The sequence below is a fragment of the Haliotis cracherodii genome, unplaced genomic scaffold, assembly GCF_022045235.1.
Source record: "Haliotis cracherodii isolate W230 unplaced genomic scaffold, xgHalCrac1.p SCAF_8, whole genome shotgun sequence".
NCBI classification, from domain to species: domain Eukaryota; kingdom Metazoa; phylum Mollusca; class Gastropoda; order Lepetellida; family Haliotidae; genus Haliotis; species Haliotis cracherodii.
In genome coordinates this window covers 22343815-22360958 of record NW_027266341.1, presented here as the reverse complement: position 1 = coordinate 22360958, position 17144 = coordinate 22343815, and the positions used below count along the sequence as shown (strand labels likewise).

General features: G+C 38.5%; 1 protein-coding gene across 1 annotated transcript in view; it reads right to left on the bottom strand.

Moving 5' to 3' along the window:
* Positions 1-16088, bottom strand: part of LOC139450549 (protocadherin-11 X-linked-like) — a 212106-nt gene extending 196018 nt beyond the window's left edge. The window contains exon 1 of the mRNA XM_071232296.1: positions 16029-16088. The gene's annotated coding sequence lies outside the window, so the exon portion shown is untranslated. The remainder of the gene's footprint in view (positions 1-16028) is intronic.
* Positions 16089-17144: the final 1056 nt, after the last annotated feature.

Below are 17144 nucleotides of genomic sequence, written 5' to 3'. Positions count from 1 at the left end.
CGCTATGAACCCAGTCACAGAGCCACACCATTCTATCCATTTGGACTCCTCTTACGATCAGTACAGGTTACTGGGGACCAATTCCAACCCGGCCTCCCCACGGGGATTACTCCACTGCAGTAAGCCATCCAGAATATTAAGTCAATTTATAATGCAACTAATATCTAATCACCAAATGGTTGCTTATTGTGCTACAGATACACACACAAGTGATAAAACATAGATAATGGCAGTTAGTCACGTGTAGCGCTGGAGACAGTGTTTAGCCGTGTACTACTCGTATTACAACTGTTTGTTCATTTGTTGCTCTCACTCAGCAATATTCCAGCTATATGATCGTGGTCTGTAAATAATCGAGTCTGGACCAGACAATCCAGTGATCGACATTATGAGCATCGATCCATGCAATTGGGATACGATGGGTATAATGTGATAAGCCCATTTCTGCTGTCCCCCGCCGTGATATTGCTGGAAATAAGCGGCATAAAACCTCACTCACTCACTCTTACTACACGTGTAGTCATCTCATAGGCAAGCATGGGTTGCTGAAGACCTATTCTACCCCCGATCTTCCCAGGTCCATATTACAACTGTTATATGAACAACAAGACATTGGCATGGTATTTCTGGGACAAGAATGTTTTTAGTCTTGACGGAAGCTGCCTATTGTTAAAGATTCCTTGACAGTGAGAGGTAGATTGTTTCAAAGAGAAGCTGATGTGAAGGAAAAAACCATGTGTGGTGAAATGTTGATAATCTTGTTGCTGGTATGATGAGCACTGAGCTGCTGTCTGATCTGGGGCATCTACAGGGTACATTCTCTCTCCAGACGTGACAGGTATGATGGAGGTGACCCTGTACTACATCAGATATAACCAGGTGATAAGAGACTGAAATACCTACAGGACCATCGGGATGCCACACACGGTTGAGTGAATGAATTGGGTTTAGTGCTGCCTTTAACAGTTGGTTGGTTGGCCGCACTCAGCAATATTCCAGCTGTATGACAGCGGTCTGTAAATTATCGAGTCTGGACCAGACAATCAAGTGAATGATATCATGAGCATCGATCCACACAATAGGGATCGATGACCGTGCATCAACCAAGTCAGCGAGCCTGACCACCCGATCCTGTTAGTCGCCTTTTCCGACAAGCATGGGTTGCTGAAGGCCTATTCTACAGTATTCCAGTGGTATCACAGCCTGTCAGCTTAATGTGGGAGGAAAGCCCGAAGTGATGCATTTCTCAAACGTTAACCACTTTGGTGAAACCCATGAACACAGGTATGGTGCTGAAACACCTAGAAACATAATCAGGGTGAACCAGTTTTTAAACCATGATCGATCGCCTCTGTGGTCTAGTGGTAGAGCATCCGCCTGGAGAGCAGAAGGTCTGGGGTTCCATCCCCAGCTGTGTCATACAAAAAGACGTTAAAAGATTGAACTTGTTGTTAATTTGTCTGGCGCTCGGCATTAAGGTACTTAAGCAAGGACTGGTCAGTTTGGAGTCAGTATATGTGTCTGATTGGGGTATTCATCATGGCATTTCAGTGAGATAGCACTATAAATCGGCATCAGTCCGGACTAGTACAAGCAGCCACACTTACACACACATGCATGCACGTTGCAATATAAGTACAATAATCTTGGACGCAAGGTTAAGCCCCATTTCACCTCACAACTCTGCCCCAATTGCAGTGCCTTAGATGACTGGGCCACCCATGTCACCTTCAGGAGGTTGAGACAGAAGGGTGTGGCTGGTGGCATCCGCCTCCTATGATGCAAGTACCATCAATTATCCCTGTCAGTGTATCAACAAAATGTCAACCAACATATGTCAGCAACTGCCAAGAAAAATCTAAACATTGCGGATACATCACGCAAGGGTATGGAGTATGGAGGATTTGTTCATTATTATAGCAATGGATTTGAGATGTTATGACAATGAGTTTGCATCAGAACATGCCAAGATCGACCTCAAAGAAGATAGACACCCACCCAACATCAACCTCACAAACTACAAAATCAGAAAACTCACCAAAGCCATTAATAATAACAGTAGTACTTATCTTGGGCAAGCCTCCATACCTTCAGTGCATGCCCAAAGAGCTTACATTATTACTCCAGTTAATGGATCAGTGTGCCCTTGATTTTCATTCTCAGCTCCCTGGGGAGTATACAACCAAACCTGTCAGGCACTAGAAGTTTATCAGTCACATTACTATTTCATCCTACCGGGTACCCATTTTACTGCTTGGTGAACAGAGGCATATATGTCAAACAAAGTCACTTGCCTAAGGAGACACGACATGTGCTGCCCATGCTTCACTGAAAGTCCAAGAAACTCTCAAGAGTCAAACTGCCAAAGGCTGTCGGTCACCCATCCAACAACTCTCCACGACCAATGTTGCTTAACTTTGTGACCTTTGTGCTGTGTACAGGACCAGGTGCCACCAATAATCAAGGTTAAAAGACATTAACCATCAGTTAAAAGAGATCATGTTTACCGCTTACCAGGTACATGAAGCCATGCATCTACTGCAAGTCATTTGTACCTCATCTGTAGACTATCATCTAGTCTCTAAAATGTAAATATTTTACAGAAAAAACAGTTGTTAAAATATCTAAATAAAATATAATAAAAATTAGCCCAGAGACTCTCCATATTCAGACCTTAAACTGCATTAATATACACTTGCCAACAATTATAGACTTGCAGGGGCTGTATTGGATATATTAGTTTGAGTGTCTGCATCACAGACCAACTCATTGTACAAGTGGCTTCAATTGTGGCCCCTATCTATATACAATTGGCTTGAATCACGTTCATGCCTTCATGTTAGTGCTCTTTGAAACTAATCTAGTATATATTTGTAATTGTTTATGGTATGGAAATTGCTCATGATATCACTTGCTTGATATTGGTGTCAGAAATTTACACCGCAATAATATTACAAATGTAATTAAGAAGTTGACCATCTGTAGTGCCTTGTCCTCAGTTACCCAAACATATACATCGTCTAAATGCCACTCAAAGATCGAGTTTACAACCATCTTTGGAAGGTTTATATTACTGATTGATATCATTTCTATTAATAAATATAAAATGTCAATGCCAGAGAAGAAGCAGCCTCGATTCTGTGACAAAAAAGATTCCATTGGGTAGTAAAAGGCAAAATAGCAATGAAAATAATATGTATACCGTTTTCAATGTAATAAGCGCCCCGCTCTTATAAGCGCCCACGGCGATATTTGCAAATATATTGGCTGGTGAACAATCCCAATTAGCATCCCTTCCGATTGATCAATGTACACAAGACTTATTACATCGTCTATAATATGCACTTGTGTGTTATATGCACCCTTAATTATGGGCAATTAAATTCTGGCAAAATATATCTGTCATATATAAACATTTCAGGCTGTTGGCATAAACATTGAAATTTACGATCTTTCAACTCACCAAAATATTATTCTATTAAGAGCCCCCAATTTTTATTTTTGAGAGCGCCCTGGGTGCTTATTATGTCGAATACGGTAATATGGTTAGACAACTGAAAATTATTGATGGCACCAGGTGTAAGGGTAAGCATTTTTAACACTTTTTTTATAATACGTTTTCTATTTAAAACAACATATATACAGAGACATGACAAAACATGAGTAAAGGATGGTATAATTGGTATTGTAGAAGTCTGTTGTCTTTGTTTATTTTTTCTTCAGCAAGTTCTTGACCAAAGAGTCCCCTGGACAGGCCAGAAACCTATGACTGTGGGTTCAAATCCCGGTTCACCCCGATTACGTTTCTACATTTGTCAGCACCATACCCGTGCTCGTGGGTTTCACCGAAGTGGTAAACGTCTGAGACCTGCATCACTTCGGGCTTTCCTCCCACATTAAGCTGACACGCCGCGATATAACTGGAATAATGTTAAAAGCGGTGTTAAACCGAACTCACTCACTCACTCACTTGCTCAGAGGTTGTTTCTTCAAACTCTCAGAAGAGCTTTCAAACGGTTTTCTGGTAGACATGTGGAGGACATTTCCAAATTTGACATATCAGTGATAAAAATTATGTCTGATGCAATTCCCTATTTTGACTTGTACAATATGTTTTTTCAGCTGAACGACTGACTTGCCTTTGCATGTGTTTGTGATGGTGCCACCAACGGGGAAGGATATGTTCACGGAATTGTACAGTTGACTCTGGTTTGGGCAGAGATTTCTTATGAATATGGAAAGGGTTTTGTTGCTTTTATTATCATACTGTAGTTAACTACCTATTGAACAAACACTTGGCAAAATTTCATATTGTGTCATTGACTAGCATATAATCTTTGTTCGCTGAATAAAAAAAAATTGGTTTATTTAATTTCAAATCAATTTTGTATTCATCAGTGTTGTGATTCCAAACTAAAATTGATCAACCAATTTGTGATGTTTTAAAACAGCATCAAAACTCTGAACGCCGACCAGTATGTTATAACCCCTGCCACACTGAACGTAAGCAAGGGTGGCTGAGTGCTTCAAACTCCCTGGGCGTAAAGGGCCTAGAGTGAGAATTAGAGAGCTTTGCACTCCCACACAGTTGACCACACTCCACCTCTTGTGACATAAGGGTCAGGAGATCTTACCGACGCTCAGTGGGTGTGGCAATGGGCGTGGCAGGGTATGTGAACATGAATAGAACACCCCAGGTATGTGTCCAGCCCATGTCAACACCTCCGTGCTGACCACCTGCGGCAGGTGGACAAACAGACAGGGATGACACAGACAGACACGATCGACGCACTCACATCTGATCTCTCACGTCCAAAGAAGCTTCACATTGTATAATCACAGTCTGTTAGTATTGGTACCAGCCCCCACATGCATGATTTCTTAATTGGGGGATCTGTAACAGGATCATATGGATTTGTACTTACTGACGCTCTAATGAATCTAATGTGCAAATATTTGCCCTGTACAATCCTCAAATATACGAATGATGCGTGTAAGTGCAAAAATGTATACTTCGCTGGCGAGTATTTAACATACCACACTTGTATGCAATTAGTTGCAACTAAATGTTCAGATATAATTATATCTGCCTGAGAACACGTTTTCTGTGTCATTATTCCATTGTTACTGTATAAATTACACAGTAAATAACCTAATGATGCAAACATAAAGCAAAAATGCTTTGAAATGAAAATCACATATGAGTAGCTTTCATTATTTGCTTGGGAGGACAAATGCATACTGCTCAGTATTTGTTGAGCATCTGTTTATTACATGAGGGAGTTATAGATTGAGTTGAGACTAGATCCTAACAGGTGTTGGCTGACATGCAGGGTGATAGATGTATTTCAGATGGATTTGGTCACAAGTGTAAAACATTGAATTATTGTAATGATTTTACTTTACATGATATCATCATTGTTATATTAAATCAACATCATTGTCATGTCGTCCTCATCATCATCATCATTGTCACTGTCATTGTTGATGTAGATGATGATGATGATGATGATGATGATGATGATGTCAATGATGAGATCATCATCATTGTTATTGATGTCATCATCATCATCATCATCATCATCATCATCATCATCATCATCATCAAAGTAATGTTGTGATGATGATGATGATGATGAGGACGACATGACAATGATGTTGATTTAATATGATGATGATGATGATGGTGGTGGTGGTGGTGATGATAATGGTGGTGATGATGGGGATGATGTCAATGATGAGAACATCATCATTGTCATCATTGTCATCATTGTCATCATCATCATCATCCGGTAAAGAACATCTTCCCCTAATTTTCATTATTGCCATCATAACACTGTATCTTTTCCCATTAATCATCATTGTTGCTTAAATCAATCAGTGTCAACTCTTCCTTATCAGTAGCAGCAGCATCATCACAGCATCATATAATCTACCAACTATCATCATCATTGTTCTATTGTTATGTTTCTGTTGTGTCATCATCTTTGTTACATAACATAATTAACACATCTTCCATTTTGTCATCACCAATGTTGTATAACTTCATATCTCCTCACTTTTGTCATCACCAATGTTGTATAACTTCATATCTCCTCACTTTTGTCATCACCATTGTATAGCTTCATATCTCCTCACTTTTGTCATCACCATTGTATACCTTCACATCTCCTCACTTTTGTCATCACCATTGTATAACTTCATATCTCCTCACTTTTGTTATCACCATTGTATAACTTCATATCTCCTCACTTTTGTCATCACCATTGTATAACTTCATATCTCCTCACTTTTGTCATCACCATTGTATAACTTCATATCTCCTCACTTTTGTCATCGCCATTGTATAAGTTCATATCTCCTCACTTTTGTCATCACCATCGTATAACTTCACATATCCTCACTTTTGTCATCGCCATTGTTGCATAACATGAACTATCCCCCCTTTTGTTATCGTTCCCAATGCCATCATAAATGTCATCATTATCATCCTCAATATCATCATAAGATTGCTTTTATCATACCCACCATGAGTATTATCACCTTATCATTGTATCCCTTCCTTCATGCTATCATCATCATTATTTTCATCCCAATCCTTTTCAAAATCATCATCAACATCATCCCAATCCTTTTCATAATCATCACCACCACCATAATCATCATATAAAAAATTATGGTACATTAATGGAACAAAAACTTTCTGTTTAAATTTGTAGTAACGATTCATGTCTAGAACAGCTACATCTCAACATAAATCTTCCTCTTACATCAACACATCCAATCTATGCATAAAGCTTCAGTCACAAAATACAGAAAATTGTCACAAATTACTAATGTCTCAGCATAGGTTCTTGCCATTTTATTTCCTTTTAGTGACAGATTATATTCATGAATACACCAAGGCTTTGGCATTATTTAGAACTGGCCGTGCATGTATAAATGATGCTGAAACGTACCGCAATGCATGCACTGTACTTTTATAGAAAGGAATGAAATAAAGAAAATATTTGTATTAACCTGTCATTCTCCGCGTGACAAAGATGTTTGTATTAGGAAGAAGCTGACCCATGGGAAGGTATTGTGATGTGCCCCAACAAGCCATGTTCACCAATAAATGTCCCCTTGGTTAAGGAAAATGATAGTTTTTATAGAAGAAAGACATTTCTCCAGACACTCCATTGTTGTTTGACCTTGGATTTAGCCCAAATGTTATTCTTTCAGCTTAACCAACAATTCAGCAATTATACAGGAAACTATTCCTTAAAACTATCAATAAAGAGCTAGCTGGCATATGAGAAGCATTGTTCATTTGAGTGCATTTTTTCTTCCTTTGATGATAAATATGTTAAGAAATATAAAAAAATTCACTTGGAAAAAATTCTTTAGGTTTAAAGCACACAATAGCCAAAATTGTCATTGCTACCCCCTGTGAGTAAAAATAAGGCTGGACGAGACCCCAGAGTGGACATTGGTCAGTCTTTTGTCTGGAACCTCATTAAGACACTTGACCAGACAATAGTCGACAGACTGCACCCTACCTGTCAGAGAAGCCGGTCAGTATTGTCCATATTGTCCTGGGATGGACTCCCAAGGAGTCTGGCTGTTCCATTTTGGGTAAAGGGTGACAATCATTTGAAGTCAATTTTGAATTGTATTTGAAATATGACACTGCTATAGAGATTGTATTCTCAAGATCTACAATAGAGTTCACCCCTTATATTACTATATAGGGTTTGTAGTTTCAAGAACATAATTCTAGGGTTAACATTTTTTTGAGGTTTGCAGGTCACACACCAGGAAGGAAATATTTAGTTAAAAGTCTTCAAATGTTTATTACCATAGTTTAATTTTTTAGATGATGACATGTGACAGCCATACTTGTATACACCTACCATAACACCTTTCATCAAATAACATAAAACTTTTATTGATGGGCATATAATATAAAGAAAATACTTTTGCAAGAAATGTTTTGAAAACACAAATGATCAAATTTGGGTCTAAACCAAGACTAACATCTCGTGTCAGAAATGAACATATTTTACATCTTTCTGTTTGTCTTTTAGTGAAACTCATATTTCAGGACTTTTTAAAGCCAACTCGACAATATATTAAATTTTGTTATTTCTCCCCCTTTTGCATATTCACAAAGAAAATCCACACAAGATATTCAGTTGGTCCAGTCATATAGTAGCATACGAGGTGTAATGGGGTTTAACATTGCATCCAAGATTATTGCACTTAAATAAAATTAATACCCCACTCACACACAGTTATGCTGACTCCAAACCAACAAGTCCTTGTTTTAGCCCCTTAATGCCAAGTGCCAGACAGGGTAACAACAAGTACCATATTTTGAAATCTCTTGGTATGGTCCAACCACCGACCTTCTGCTCTCCAGGCAGATGCTTTATCCATGAGACCATGGAGCCGCTCAGATGAAGAAACCACTGATAGTTCCTCCACTAACAAATCATCTGGCAAGAACCTGATATCATACCTGTAGAATCTTCCAGGTAATATTGTACAACGAAGTGCACAAACAAGACCATTATTTATTGGAATATATTGATTTATTCTGCAGTAGGAATAAATAATCTAAAGATAAATTCTTTCTGTAAGGAGAAAGAATTAGATCTTTTAAGCGTATTTTCCCATGTAAATCTCATGTTACTGTGTTGGAAGGCACACGGTTGAACACATGCTTATTTACAGTGTTTTATTCACAGTATTACAGCTATACCATACGCATTGGAGTTAGGCAAACCAGTGGTTGACAGCATGAGCACAAAGGCAGGTGACACACTACCTAATCCTCATTAGTAAACTCTTTACAGCAAAGAGCACCAGGGACCTGTTCCTCAAAGCAATCTTAGCGCTAAAGTGATCGCAAGTCCCATACTTTAACACAGGCTTACGTTGATTGTAGCGCTAAGATCGATTTGAAGAACGAAGCCCTGGACTTCTTCTACCCCACTATACCAATGGGAACCAAACATAGAGCACTATAGGTGTGAGTTGGTTTAACACGGGTTTAAACATTATTGCTTGATGGGGAAGAAGAACCTGAACTGATGAAAGTCTCAGATGTTTACCACTTCAGTGAAATAAAAGCAACAAAAAAAACATTTCCACAATTGCAAGAAATCTTTGCTAAAAGTAGAGTCCAATGTATGTTTCTGACTATATCATGAGCATATGTTTATGAATCTCTTTCAAATAGTGATGAAACCAGGTGAAAAGGTGAGTGCATCCTGCCCCACCAGTGGCACCATCACAAACACATGCAAAGGCAAGTAAACCATTCACCAAAAATCATGAGAAGACATGGCACAAGCCAAAACTGAGAATGCACTGGACACCTTTTCTGCCACTGACGCACCAAACTCGGAACTCGGGTGTGGTGCTGACAAACCAAGGATCATAATAGGAAGAACCAAACATAGGATCCTGGCATGCCAAAGGGATGCAGTTCTGCAGAGTGAATTGCAGTGCTTCAGACAACTGGGTTTCTCATCATCATTTTAACTCTGGAAGGATAAATGAGAAAATAGATGTATTCATGTTAAATTCAATATACAAAGCAGTATATTTTTTTTAAATCAAACAAATCTTTTATTTCACTCTCCCTTAGTAATCTAAGACTGCCAGGAACATCTCAATTACAAATCACATCATTGAACAAGAAAAAGAGACAACACATAAATGTTTATTGCCTGGGTGTTTACTCGTATTTATCAAAGTTGAGATACCATCTCATCAATCTACAAATAACTGCTATATTTCTTATCACCCTCCTAATCGTCTGTCTGACATATACTTGGACCACATTATCCTATATAATGTGTGGAGAAGGCTATACTACCTCCTCTGTTCAAGACGCAAACTGCGTCAGAATATCTGGAGAATTCCAAAATGTCTTGACGCCCTTTTTTATAAGATCAAATTGTCTATATGTATTGTGGAATCTAGTATCTATCATCTTCCTGAGGCAGGAGAGTTAACTGACTTTAAAAGTCCAGTATCCACCCTTGCCGAACTAGGCTGGAACTACTGGGCTCCACCGTAGCGCCACCAGTCACCTCTAAGCCTCTCCTATGGACCAATCACATTCCACCTCTCATATCACTTGTGTTTGGTTCACACAAAATGGTGATGCCCAGTCAAGACGATCTGATTGATAATCAAGATCTATATATTGTGATAAAACGACGAGTCTTACATCGCGAAGTGCATCAAAACACGTTAGCACCTTGATTAAAATCATGAAAAGATTTTTAAAATATCTGTTGACAACGAGTTAGCGGTGCACATGCTTTGCAAATCCTGCAATTGACCGAAATCTGCACGACAGTTTACGAACCGGAATTCGATTTCGGTGCGCGATTTTGATTGGACTATGCATAGTCTCGTTAGTCCAGCCAAAATGTATCTCCATAATACCAGCCTAGTTCGGCAAGGGTGGAAACTGGACTTTTATAGTCAGTTAACTCCCTTGCCTCAGGAAGGTGTCCTGTCGCTTGTCGCTGTGTTTGAACTGTTGTAAAAGCATCTTTGAGAACAGGCCATTGGCATTGAAATTGTCTGTCTCTGGAGCCAGGTGGTTCATGTGTTTGTCCACCTGTCGCTAGGATCTCTGTATGTTTGTAACCCTGAGGTCTTAACTTGACTATTTCCAATTCACCTTGACATAGCCGAAGTACTGAGGCATCAAACAACATTCACTCACTCACAGCGCAATGTTCAATCTCAGTGCCTTGTCATGAGATGGTTGCAATAGAGATGGGCCAAAACCTGGTCCACTTAACTGTCAAGTTGGTCAGTGTGTCAACACACATTCCTGGAATACTCTTGTTAATCTCAAGTGATTTATTATTCAAAATAGTTTTTCCCTTTTTAGCCCATTGTCCAATTACAAAAGTCATGCATATTTCATGCCAGTTGGTTACTGACCACTATGTATTTAGCACAGGCTAGTCACTTAACCATACTGAATAGGCAATACAATGAACTTTTGAACATGGATTAAGCACATGCTGTGCAAGGGTAGATCCCACCTTGATAAAAATCGTGACAGACTTTGAAGAACAAAAGTGTCATATCGCCATTTGAGGAGATAATGGGTCAGAATTACTAACTGTCAAAATTTGATCATATTTTGAAAGGCTGTTGGCGGCCATGTCCGTTTTGATGAGACACGTACATTTCATACCCTGTCACCTTCGAGAACTTTAAACATGGAGTGAGATAAAGGTTATACAGTCCACGCTCAATTCGATAACTTCCATTAAGTGGGATATTTTGGTGCACTTTGATGTTAAGAGTGCCACTTTTCAAATCAAATTAATGTCTTATTCTCAAAACTTTAAAAACTGTATATTTGATGAGACAATGTTCTTGCATTCACACAACAGAACTCTCAAGCTAGATTAGATCAGATTCAATTAGATTCTAAAGCATGAAAATCAATATACAACAAATATAATCTGAAGTAATGTTCAAATAAAAGCATTGTTTGGGGAAAACTACCTATTAAAGTCAAAGATTGAGCTACCTGTTTCGTAAATAATATTCATGACATGTAGGGTTCATGTTTTAAGAAAAATACAATAATTTTCAATTTTCAATATTTTTCAATAAAAACCAAATTGCACATCCTTAAGGCTAACATGTTTCTATGGGGATTAAATTAAATCTTTTGATTAAGAAAAAAATTGTGATGGATTTTGAAGCCATTATTTCAAAGCCTTTTGATCGTTGTGGCATGTATACGGGCTAGAACTAAGATATAGTAGCGAGGTCTTGTCCCATTCAAATGATTGTTATTAAAATCTATTAGCCATTTGAAGTCAATATCATTATTTACAGCACCAATAGATGAATAAGTCAATACATTTCACAAACAGATATATCACCAATATTTATAAGAATGGTATTTCTATACATGTAAATAAGCCCTTTTAATGAAAAACATACGCCAGAAAATGGACATATTATTATTGTACAAAGAATCCTTTTTGTACATACTTGGATGAACATACATGGATGAACAATTTCTTTATTACAATTAAGAGCGACGTTTCGATGTAGGTTCTAACATCGTTATCAAGCAAGTGATGATGAAAGAAGTTATTTTCTGAAAACAATATATCACAGTTTGAACAGTAAAATTCTTGCGTTTAAATCAACAACATTTAAACAAACATGAAACATATCAACCGAGACTTTTTAACAGCTAGTTACACTCCAGTCTCTGACAGAAGAAAGGTCAACCTTGCTGTATCTCACTGTTGGAAATGTCAAGTTGCTTCAGAAAAACTGTTATGTCTACACCAAGACGATAAATCATTTGGTGTTGGCCAAATGACTGAATTCCTGAGACATGAAATATTGAAATCTGACAAAGAGATTCTGATGACTGTTAATGAGCTTTGTCAATAAATAGCCAAGGAAGCTATATTTCAACTTGATGATGATTGACTTCCTATCATTGCAGACAATATTTCAACAAATACCAGTGAACAGTCCCGCAACATCAACCATGACATATACCCATGAACAATCGCTTCATCAATACATACACTTCATCTATACATACACTTCATCTATATATACACTTCATCTATACATACGCTTCATCTATACATACGCTTCATCTATACATATGCTTCATCTATACATACACTTAATCTATACATACACTTCATCTATATATACACTTCATTTATACATACATTTCATCTATACATACACCTCATCTATACATACACTTCATCTATACATACACTTCATCTATACATACTCCTCATCTATACATACACTTCATCTATACATACACTTCATCTATACATACACTTCATATATACATACACTTCATCTATATATACACTTCATCTATACATACACTTCATCTATATATACACTTCATCAATACATACACTTCATCAATACATACACTTCATCTATATATACACTTCATCTATACATACACTTAATCTATACATACACTTCATCTATATATACACTTCATTTATACATACACTTCATCTATACATACACTTCATATATACATACACTTCATCTATACATACACTTCATCTATACATACACTTCATCTATATATACACTTCATTTATACATACACTTCATATATACATACACTTCATCAATACATACACTTCATCTATACATACACTTCATCTATACATACACTTCATCTATACATACACTTCATCTATATATACACTTCATCTATACATACACTTCATATATACATACACTTCATCAATACATACACTTCATATATACATACACTTCATCAATACATACACTTCATCTATACATACACTTCATCTATACATACACTTCATCTATACAAACGCTTCATCTATACATACACTTCATCAATACATACACTTCATCTATACATACACAAGCACCCTCAGCTCATGTATTCAAGGGGTGAATGATAAGTGTTTCGAACAATAGGAAATTATTTTTGTGCTCAAATTGGATGGCATTTCAAAACTTTAATTTGAAAGTTTCCAAAATAACTGTTAGACATCATTTGTGAATTTGGATCTGAAATTATATTGGTTAAGGATTAGGGTGTGAGGAGGGAGGCTGAGATTTTTGTTTGAGACAGCTGTTTGTTTTTTTGTTGTTTGTTGTTTAACGCCGCGCTCAGCAATATTCCAACTATATGATGGCGGTCTGTAAATAATGGAGTCTGGACCAGACAATCCAGTGATTGACATCATGAGGATTGATCCACGCAATTGAGATTGATGGCATGCATCAACCAATTCAGTGAGCCCGACCACCTGATCCCTTTAGTCGCCTCTTAAGACAATCATAGTCGCCTTTTACAGCAAGCATGGGTTGCTGCAGACCTATACTACCCCGGATCTTCTCGGGTCTTGTTTGAGACAGAATATGTTTTCAGTCAGCACTTCAATAAAAGTGACAAAACCCTTTTTATAATCATACAAAATCTTTGTTAAAGGCAAAGATGATTGTACAAGTCTGACTATAGCATGAGCATGTGTTTACAAATCCTGATCAAATAGTGATGATACAGGTGTTTGTGCAAAAGGAACATGGGAACATATGGTCAAGGCAATATTTTACAGAAAATCAAGTACATGTTGTGAAGGATGTTTTGTTGTCATATAACCTGAGGATAATTCGTTTCTCAAGCATTTTCAAAGGACAGGGGCCACTTGCACAAAGCAATCTTAGCGATACAATGATCGTAACTCCCATGCTCTAACAAAGACTTAAGATAGTCTTAGCGCTAAGATCACTTTGTGCAAGTGGGCCTAGATCATTTTTTAAAACTCCAAGGTCCCCAGGATATCATTTGGTCAGCCCTAAGAATTACAAACAAAGAAGGCTAATTTTTAAGGAATCTGTCGGAAAATGGAAGTAGAATGGGATATCCCTTACACTGCCTTTTGTAAGAAGCAAGAACATAGAGACTATGAACTTATGATCTGGATGACTTAGTGTATTATTAAACCCCAGGCCTGAGTTGATGCTCATTCTATTGCCCACTGATAGACCCCAAACCAGGGCCCTGATCCACAAAGCAATCTTAGTACTATGATTGTAAGTCTATGTTACAGTATGGGAGTTCAATTTGTCTGAACACTAAGCTTGCTTTGTAGAATGAGCTCTGGTCACACATTTTTGCAACGATGACATGCCATCAACCTCGTCTGTGAGTTTGACAACCCAAGTTCCGTAAGTTGCCTCTGATGACAAGCATGGGTTGCTGAAGGCCGATTCTAACATGGATCTTCATGGGGGCGATGATGACATGCCATTAACCACATCTGTGAGTCTAACAACCCAAGTTCCGTTAGTTGCCTCTTATGACAAGCATGGGTTGCTGAAGGCTAATTCTAACATGGATCTTCATGGGAGCAACGATGACATACCATCAACCACGTCTGTGAGTCTGACAACCCAAGTTCTTTTAGTTGCCTCTTATGACAAGTATGGGTTGCTGAAGGCTAATTCTAACATGGATCTTCATGGGGGCAACGATGACATGCCATCAACCACGTCTGTGAGTCTGACCACCCAAGTTCCGTTAGTTGCCTCTTATGACAAGCATGGGTTGCTGAAGGCCAATTCTAACATGGATCTTCAAAGGGGCGATGATGACATGCCATCAACCATGTCTGTGAGTCTGACAACCCAAGTTCCGTTAGTTGCCTCTTATGACAAGCATGGGTTGCTGAAGGCCAATTCTAACATGGATCTTCATGGGAGCAACGATGACATGCCATCAACCACGTCTGTGAGTCTTACAACCCAAGTTCTGTTAGTTGCCTCTTATGACAAGCATGGGTTGCTGAAGGCCAATTCTAACATGGATCTTCATGGGAGCAACGATGACATACCATCAACCACGTCTGTGAGTCTGACAACCCAAGTTCTTTTAGTTGCCTCTTATGACAAGTATGGGTTGCTGAAGGCTAATTCTAACATGGATCTTCATGGGGGCAACGATGACATGCCATCAACCACGTCTGTGAGTCTAACCACCCAAGTTCCATTAGTTGCCTCCTATCACAAGCGTGGGTTGCTGAAGGCCAATTCTAACATGGATCTTCATGGGAGCAACGATGACATGCCATCAACCACGTCTGTGAGTCTGACAACCCAAGTTCTTTTAGTTGCCTCTTATGACAAGTATGGGTTGCTGAAGGCCAATTCTAACATGGATCTTCATGGGGGCAACGATGACATGCCATCAACCACGTCTGAGAGTCTAACCACCCAAGTTCCATTAGTTGCCTCCTATGACAAGCATGGGTTGCCAAAGGCCAATTCTAACATGGATCTTCATGGGAGCAACGATGACATCCCATCAACCACGTCCCCAAGCCTGACCAATCTATCAACTCTGTCAACTATACCACTGGGCCAGATGTAATACATAAAAGAAACATAACAAATAAAGGACACAAAAGGTACATGGTTGGCTTCTATAACTAGCTACAGGAGAGGATTACCTTGAGATGGTCACTGTCCTTACAGTACAGATGCACGTATCTTGAAAGCATGCAAGTAATTATGAGAGTACTCAACATCAGGACCAGATGCAGAACAGCTTCGGAAACACTTTTTATCAACCAGATCCTACAAGAATACCCTGCAAAATAAAGCCATAAAATTCTCTTACTTAATTGAGCAAAGAGTAAGTACTTGAGTACGTAGCAAACATGTCGCATGCATGTTTTAACAAGAGTCATCCGAAGATGACATATCCCCCGATGTGGCATGTCGGTAAACTGTGTGTACCTTCAAATGTATTTAGATTGGCAAGGAAATCTTTTTCCTTGATGCCAAAACCAGAAATATAATGAAGGTTATTAAATATTGGTTCATGTAGCTCACTTTCTGATGAATATGAGTGAGTGAGTGAGTGAGTTTGGTTTAACACTTTTAACAGTATTCCAGTTATATCGCGGCGTGACAGCTTAATGTGGGAGGAAAGCCCGAAGTGATGCAGGTCACAGACGTTTACCACTTCGGTGAAACCCACGAGCACAGGGATGGTGCTGACAAACATAGAAACATAATCAGGGCGAACAGGGATTCGAACCCACAATCATAGGTCTCTGGCGTGCCCAAGGGACGCAACTCTGCACAGCGAATCGTGGCTCCTTAGACAACTGGGCCACCTGTGCCCCACTGATGAATATGAATACCTCTGTAGTAGCCTCATGACACAAAGGCATAAAGAGAATGTACTAGGTTATGTAGCTCACATCATATATAGTATATGATATCGGTAAATAGTACACCTTAGAATTATATGTCAGGGGCTACAAATTAAAAAGATTAAAATCTATAAATAACAAACTGCACTACTAGTGAACATGATTGATATGTGCATAAGTTTGGTGAATCTCTGTCGCATGGTTTAGAACATATGCTCCAGATGAGGAAAATACCCTAAGTTCATCAATTTTCAAATTAAATTGAAAAAAGAAAAAAAAAGAAAAATCGGTTAATAGCAAAGGCACCACTACATAACCTGCTTGATAGGTGTAAAAACTTTTGAGAAGCTAAGTTGTATGGTTCAGGAGAAGAGCACTACCCTCAAATTTCCTAAGTTCATCATA